Here is a 7559-nt window from a genome sequence, read left to right on the forward strand (position 1 = left end):
TGTAATGTGCTTAAGTTTCCTGGGCCTGCCTCAATATCTCCAACATGTTCCAGCTCATTATTACAGTTACTGTGTCAATTCAACTTGCTGAGGGTCTTCCTCTCTTTCTCTGACTCTCCATCTTTTTCAGCATAATGTTCTTTTCCAAAGACTGGCCTTTCTTGGCATGCCCCAAATATGTAAAATAAAGTAACACCATGAATGTTTGGGGCACCTTGGCTGCACTTCCTCCAACACAGATTTATTTGTTCTTTTGCCAGCCCATGGGATATTCAGTACTCTTCACCAACATCATAATTCAAAGGCATTCATCCTTCTTCAGTCATCCTTTTTTTACTGTCCAAATTTCAGATGCATGCAAAGCAACAAAAAAATTAAGATGTCCTGTATCATTTGCATTTTAGTTTGTAAGCTAAAAATTGTTGCTTTTTTAGCACTTTGGAGAGGTCTTTAACAGCAAATTTTCCCAGTGTAATACATCTTCCAATTTATGGATGGTTACTACCATAGCCGTTGTTTGTAGATTCAAGTAAAATGAAATCATTGACAATTTCAATCTTTTCCAGTTAAGACTTCTGTTTTCTTGATGTTGATATACAAGTCATATTGAAGGCAATAGTCTTTGATCTTCTTCAGTAAGTGCTTAAAGTCTTCATTTTCTAGAATCAAGGTTGCATTAATTGCATGATAAAATTTGTTGATGAATACTCTTCCAGTATGGAGAAAGGATTCAACCCTGTCACTTACATCTCTTGATTTTAAACTATGCAGTATTATCTTGTTCTGTTCATACAACTATTTCTTGATTTATGTGTATTTCTTATGAATGCAGGTCCAAGCTGCACTGAAGCTACTTGTGAAAAATGAGCACCAAGAATTGAAAGAGTATAAATTTGGTTGTTTCAACAAATACATACAGTCCTAGATGTGTTCATTTTCCTGTATCAGGGAATCTGGAAAACATCTACCTGGTTAAGCAGAACAAAGAGAACCATGTTTGTGGTGGTGGTGTTGTTGTTTTTATGTTCCATCAAGTCAAGTATGATCTCATAGTGACCCAAAGAACAAGAGCTGAATCCTATACTATTCTATGCTATGCTAACCATCTTTCATAACACATGAGCCCACTGCTGCAATCCTTCTTGATGGGTGTCTTCCTCACTTTAATTGACCCTTCACTTGTCCTAGCATGATATCATTTCCCAAGCAATAGCCTCTCCTAGCAATGCGTCCAAAATATGAGAGATGAAGCTTTGTCATCCTTGTCTCGAAGAAGCACTCTGGCAGCACCTTTTCTAAGAGATACCTGTTTGTTCTTTTAGCAGTCCATGAGAAGATATTCAATATTCTTCTCAAACACCACAACTCAAAAGCATTAATTCTTCTTCTGTCTGCCCAAAATATATACATAATCTTTATACTGGTTATTTATTCATTGCCTGTCTTTATTTTGATGAGTATAGCTAGCACACTGATTTTCCCCCCCTCTGAAGAACTGCTTTTTTTCCTTTTATTTTTTCTATAGTTTTCCCTATTTTAAAAGTATTGATTGTGTTTCTATTTTTCTTATTGCTTATTTCAAATTAGTTCTTGCTTGTCCATTACTAGTTTCCTGATGTGTTCGTTTGGGTTGGGTTGTTTGGTTTTTGTTTTGTTTTGTTTTTACACTACAAACATTTAAGGTTATAAAATTACCTCCAGGCATTGTTTAACATTCATCCTACAAATTTTGATATGTAGTGTTTCACTTACAATCAGTTTAACATGTTGCAGCACACTTAAATTGACGACCATGCTTAGAAACACATTTTTTTTGCCGTCATTTGTGGCAACGTGTTAAAAAGATTGTCTTTTACTTTTGTATTTATTTCTTTTGGTCCAAGGTATATACAAATATGTGTGTGTGTGCATGTGTGTGTGTGTGTGTGTGTGTGTGTGTGTGTGTGTGCATACTTTAAGTTTTCAAATATTTTAGGCTTAATCTATTAACTACCTAAACCTTAACATAAACAAAATTTTTCATAAATGGAAAAATGAGCAAGAAAATGCTAAATGGAGAAAACATCAGCATTGTCAAAGATCTCATTTTACTTAGATCAACAATTAACACCCATAGAAGCAGCAGTCAGGAAATCAAAAGGCATAATGGATTGGAAAAACCTTCAAAAGTCTTTAAAAACTTAGAGGGAAATTTGCGGACTAATGTGTGCCTGAGCTAAGCTGTAGTACTTTCAGTCAATCATTTTGCATGCCTGTAAATGCTAGGCAGTGAATAAGGGGACCAAAGAATAACTAACGCCTTACCACAGACTGTCAGAAGAGCAAAGGAAGTACAGCCAGAATGCCCCTTAGGAAAGTCAGGCAGGTGAGAATTCAGCTCACATATTTTGACAGATTATCAGGAAAGCAGGAAAGACTATTCTCTAAAGAAAGATAACATGATGAAATAGAAAGTCTGTGTAAAAGAGGAAAAGCCTTATCAAGACCTTTTGAAGCAGTGATTACAACAATGGACTCAAACATAACAATAACTGAAGATGTTCGTCTGTTGAAGACAGGATTGGTATGAGTTTGAACTAACCAAATAGAACCTAAAAACAATAATGTCACACAAACGACAAACATATATTATAGTGTCTTGTGTTTTAAGAGGAGAAATGTGGCATCAGGATTGGAAGAAGACTCATCAACAACCTATGTTATGCAGATTACACAAACTTGCTTGCTGAAACTGAGGAAGACCTGAAGCACTTGCTACAGAACAGAAGGTCAAGGACTGTAGTCTTCAATATGGATCGAAGCTCAACATCAAGAAGACAAAGATTCTCATCATTGGGCCAAATGGTAGTACCATGATGTTTGGAGAAGAGATTGAGGTTATTAACAGAACAGTTACAGCTTGCTCAGCTCCACAATCAACACTTTTGGCACCAGCAGTTAGGAAATCAAAATGCAAATTGCATTAGATAAATATGTTGTCAAGTACCTTTCCAGAGTACTGAGAAGCAACGATGGCAGTCTAGAGACTAACAAGTCCATGGTCTTCACAATTACTTGGTATGCATCAAAGAGCTGGATAAATACAAAGGATGACAGAAGAATTGATGCCTTTGAGTTGTGATGCTGGAGAAGAGTCTTGAACATACCATGGACTACCAAGAAAAAAAAATAGTTCTGTCTTGGATATGGTGAAACCAAGTTTCCCCTTTGAGGCTAGGATTTTGAAGCTTCATCTCATATACTTTGGGCATGTGGCCAGGAGGAACAAATCCTTGGAGAAGGACATCATTCTCGGAAGGATGGAGGGACAGCACACGAGAGGAAGACTCCAGATGAAATGGATTGATACAGTAACTAGGGCAATAGGGGTAGATGTGCCAGAGTGTGTGTAACTGGCTCAGGACAGGGCAGGCTTCAGAGCTATTATACACAGGGTCGCTATGAGTTACAGACAACTTGACAGCTCATAACAACAATAACAACAACGGTGTCTTGCAAAAAGTAAAATGTTGCTGTTGTTGTTGTTGTTATGTGCCGTCGAGTCGCCTGCGACTCATAGCAACGCTATGTACAACAGCCCCAAACTCCGCTCTGTCCTGTGCCAATCACACCGCCCATCCTGATTACCCCAGTCACTGAATCAATCCACCTCATAGAGGGCCTTCCTCTCCTGTGCTGTCCCTCCACCCTCCCAAGCATGATGTCCCTCTCCAAGGACCTGTCTCTCCTCACAACATGTCCAAAGTATGTTAGACGGAGCCTCAGAATCCTTGCCTCCAAGGAGCCACCTGGTTTAACCCTTTCCAGGATAAATCTGTTTGTTTTCCTAGCAGTCCATGGTATTCTCAATACTCTTCTCCAGCACCACAGCTCAAAGGCATCAATTCTCCTTCTATCCTCCTTGGTCATTGTCCAACTCTCTGATGCATAACAAGAGATTGGGAAGAACAAAGCCTGTATCAGACGCACTTTAGTCTCCAGAGAGACCCCATTGCTCTTCAGCACTTTGGAGAGGTCCCTAACAGCAGACTTTCCCATGGCAGTAAGTCTTTTAATTTCCTGGCTGCTGGTGCCAAGACTGTTGACTGTGGAGGCAAGCAAACTAAAGCTGTGTACAATCTCAATCTCTTCACCATCCATCCTGATGCTGCCAATTGGTCCAGTGGTGAGAATCTTTGTCTTCTTGACATTGAGCCTCAATCCATATTGTAGGCTGCAGTCCTTGACACTCTGCAGCAGGCACTTCAGGTTCTCTTCAGTTTCAGCAAGAAGGGTTGTGTCATCTGTATAACGCAGACTGTTGATAAATCGTCCACCAATCTTGACCCCACATTTCTCCTCATAGAGCCCAGCCTTCCGGATAATCTGTTCTGCATATAGGTTGAAAAGGTAGGGAGATAGGATGCATCCCTGGTGTATATATACCCTTGGTAAAATATTAAACTTGATATTTGTCATCAGCAATTAGCCTCTCTGCATCTTCATTTCAACCTGGTGCCTCCTTTTGGCGGAATTCTCCCAACAGATCAGGGCTGGATCCCTGATTATTGGTGCCCGGGCGGGACCGCTGAACACGGAGAGGAAAACACTAAGGGATCCGTGAAAGTCATAAGATAGGAACTTACTGAATTTGGCTTTGGTGAAAGTAAAGATCGGAGAAGAAGGGCGGTGATGGGGATTAATCAGATAAAAATGTTGTATGTGCACACTTTTCAGAATATGTTAAAAACCCGCGGTGTAAAATAAAATCCCCAACAACTTTATACTTTCAGCTTGTGGAGTTTTGTTAGAGATACCTTAGACTCTAGGAATTAAGAGTTAGATAAGTTGAAAGAAGAAGCTGAAAGTAATCATGCATGAGAAGCTGAATCAGGGATGGAGAAAAAAGGATGAGATTCCCCTGATATATATCCCTCCCTGGGAGGTGAGGAGTTATAGAACTAGAGAAGGGAGCTGCTCAAAATTGGCCTGCACCTCCAAACTATGAAGTGTTTTTTAGCTCGAAAGTTGAGGATATGTTAGAGAAAGTCTTAGAACAATTGGATGAGCTCAAAATGCACCTCCTCCTTTTAATTCTAAAAGTTAGAATATCAGCAGTTATCTAAATTTTTAAATTTTGCTAAGAAAGTCTGTGTCTGGTTTCCTAAGAATGGAACTGTACTGCTGGCACTACCTCTTTCTCTCTCTCTCTCCCCCCCTCCCCTTCCCCCAGCACTCTGTGTAGCTACTAACTTGCAGCATCTAGAGGAGAGTCCCCAGCAAAACTAAAAGTGTCAGATTCAAAGGCAGTGCTGCAGCTGATTAATCACTCAAACCTTATACCTTATTCTCCTCAGGAAAAGTGTATGAATTAGGAACTGATGTCTTTTGGTTAAGGAACTATGGGAATAATTGTTAAATGTAGTAGTCTTATTAGTCAAAGTTTCCAAATTCATATTAGAAAGTATAAGTCTAAAGTTTATTTATGAAATTATTGTTCCTTTATCTACAAACTGGTTAAATAATTGCTCAACTTTTGCTTCTTCCTTATCAAGTATTTTCTACTCAAAAGTAAGAGGATTTGGAAGTACTGAAAAATTTTTGTTTTGAAAAACCATCATTAATGATCAAAAGTCCTCTCTTTTTCTGTTAATCAAATTTCTTTTACAGGTCTTGTGGATATAAAAGTTAATGTGACTGTTATTAGTAAAAAATAATTAGCCTCTTAATTGGCCTTTGCAAAAAATTAACATTAACTCTTGCTAAAGTAGAAAACTTTCTCAATGTTTAAAGGTCTAAGAATATTTATGATTGTGCAGAACCTGATGACCAAAAGGCTCAAATGCAATTTTATGTGCTATACATTAGTGCTAATTTATGGGAAAGAAATTTATTAAAACAATTTAGAACTTTTATATCTATCCCTGCTTTGTCAGATGCTGAATTCTCAAGTCTTGCACTTTTAGTAGAAAAGCTGATATAGAACCTGCAGCTCCCTTTGGAATTCTCCTTTGTTATTGATAGGAAAAGTATTAAAACTCAGAAGAGCCTAAAATATGGGTAAGAATAGGAAGAAAAACGTGTAACACAGAAATATGAGGAACAGTTGGAAATAATAAAGAGAAAGTTGTTATAAGAGGCCTCAATATTTGTGTTGTTTCGTCTTTTGTCTGCTGTGTTTATTGTCTTTTTTGTCTTATGTTCAAAGTTATAATACTGATGAGCTCATACAGCTTAAAGGCTTCAGTAAAGAACAAGAATTAGTAGAGACAGATATAAAGTTAATATCTGTATGAATTTCAAATCTCATAGGCGAGAAAATGCTAAGAGAGGGTATTTCAAATGTTTCACTGTGCCAAAAGAGACTTTTTGTCTCAAGAGATCTTTGAAAAATCAGCTCTTGGCATCCTCTTATCACCTTCATATATCCATACATTCTATCCGGTATCTACATACTTAGGTAGAAATTTTCATATATTTCAGCCAGTATTGTAGAATACACATGCCAGCGGCCGGCACTACACGTCTATGTGAGTTGTGTGTATCTGTGTTAATTGCTATACTTTAAATGAAAACCTGTAGGAGTAAAAATAAAAACTTTCCACTATAGCCCCTTAATTAATGCTTGCCTATGTTGAACCTAGTTGTATAAGTCAAAGCTACACGGTTTGATGATCACTTTCCTTCTAAGAGGCTCTTTTCAATTCTTCAGAAACATACCTTTTTGCCTTTTACCTATATGTATCATAAAGGTCCTAACGTTTTTACAGATGTTTCTAATTATGGAAAAAATAGAATACTGGAGTATTAACAAATTCAATATAGAATCATATCTGTATAAATCAGTACTAGAAAGCAAATTATGTGCTATTCTTTTTTTAGCTTTAAAGAAGATCTGATGAAACAATTGATATTATTATTATTAATTATTATTATGTGTTGCAAAAGGAGTGTCCCAAAGAATGGAATAATTTTACAGCTATCAATAATAAGACAAACAGCCAGGAATGAGATAGAGCACAAAGCTTAAAACAGTGGGCCAGCAGTTCTTGGCTGGAGACCCCTAGCCAGGCTTCTCTGTGTCTTTGTTGAGAATTATCAGGAAGTAAATCCCAGAGATAATTCAATGCAAATGAGGTAATGCTCTTTCTATTGAAAACTTTCTGCCTGGCTCAAGAGGGAGGGGTTCAGAAATGCAAGAATTTGGTATGTCCTTGGGAATTGCCTTAATGCCTCAAGGTGAGCTCCAGCTCAGGAAGCAACACTCCCTCTGTGGGGGTCTCCTGCTGTCTCCTGTCTGCAAAAACAAACAGCTTATTTTCTAGGATCTAACACAAGGAAAATCCTAACTTATATATCTGTGGTTCCTTCAATTCCTAAAAAAAGGTTTTCATATAATGTTTAGTATAAACATTTTACCTTCCCATGATTATTCAGTATTTAAATTTGCAGTTATCAAATTAGGGCATTTTGAGGTAATAAACACACATAAAATAATTTCGTATATACAAACTGCTGAACAAAATATAATCTTAAGAGTAAAATTAAAGTTTTAACATGGTATAAAGTTCAAAAGAATA

This window comes from Elephantulus edwardii, unplaced genomic scaffold, assembly GCF_000299155.1.
Source record: "Elephantulus edwardii isolate Elephantulus edwardi_28Jun2011 unplaced genomic scaffold, EleEdw1.0 scaffold00054, whole genome shotgun sequence".
Taxonomy (NCBI): Eukaryota; Metazoa; Chordata; class Mammalia; order Macroscelidea; family Macroscelididae; genus Elephantulus; species Elephantulus edwardii.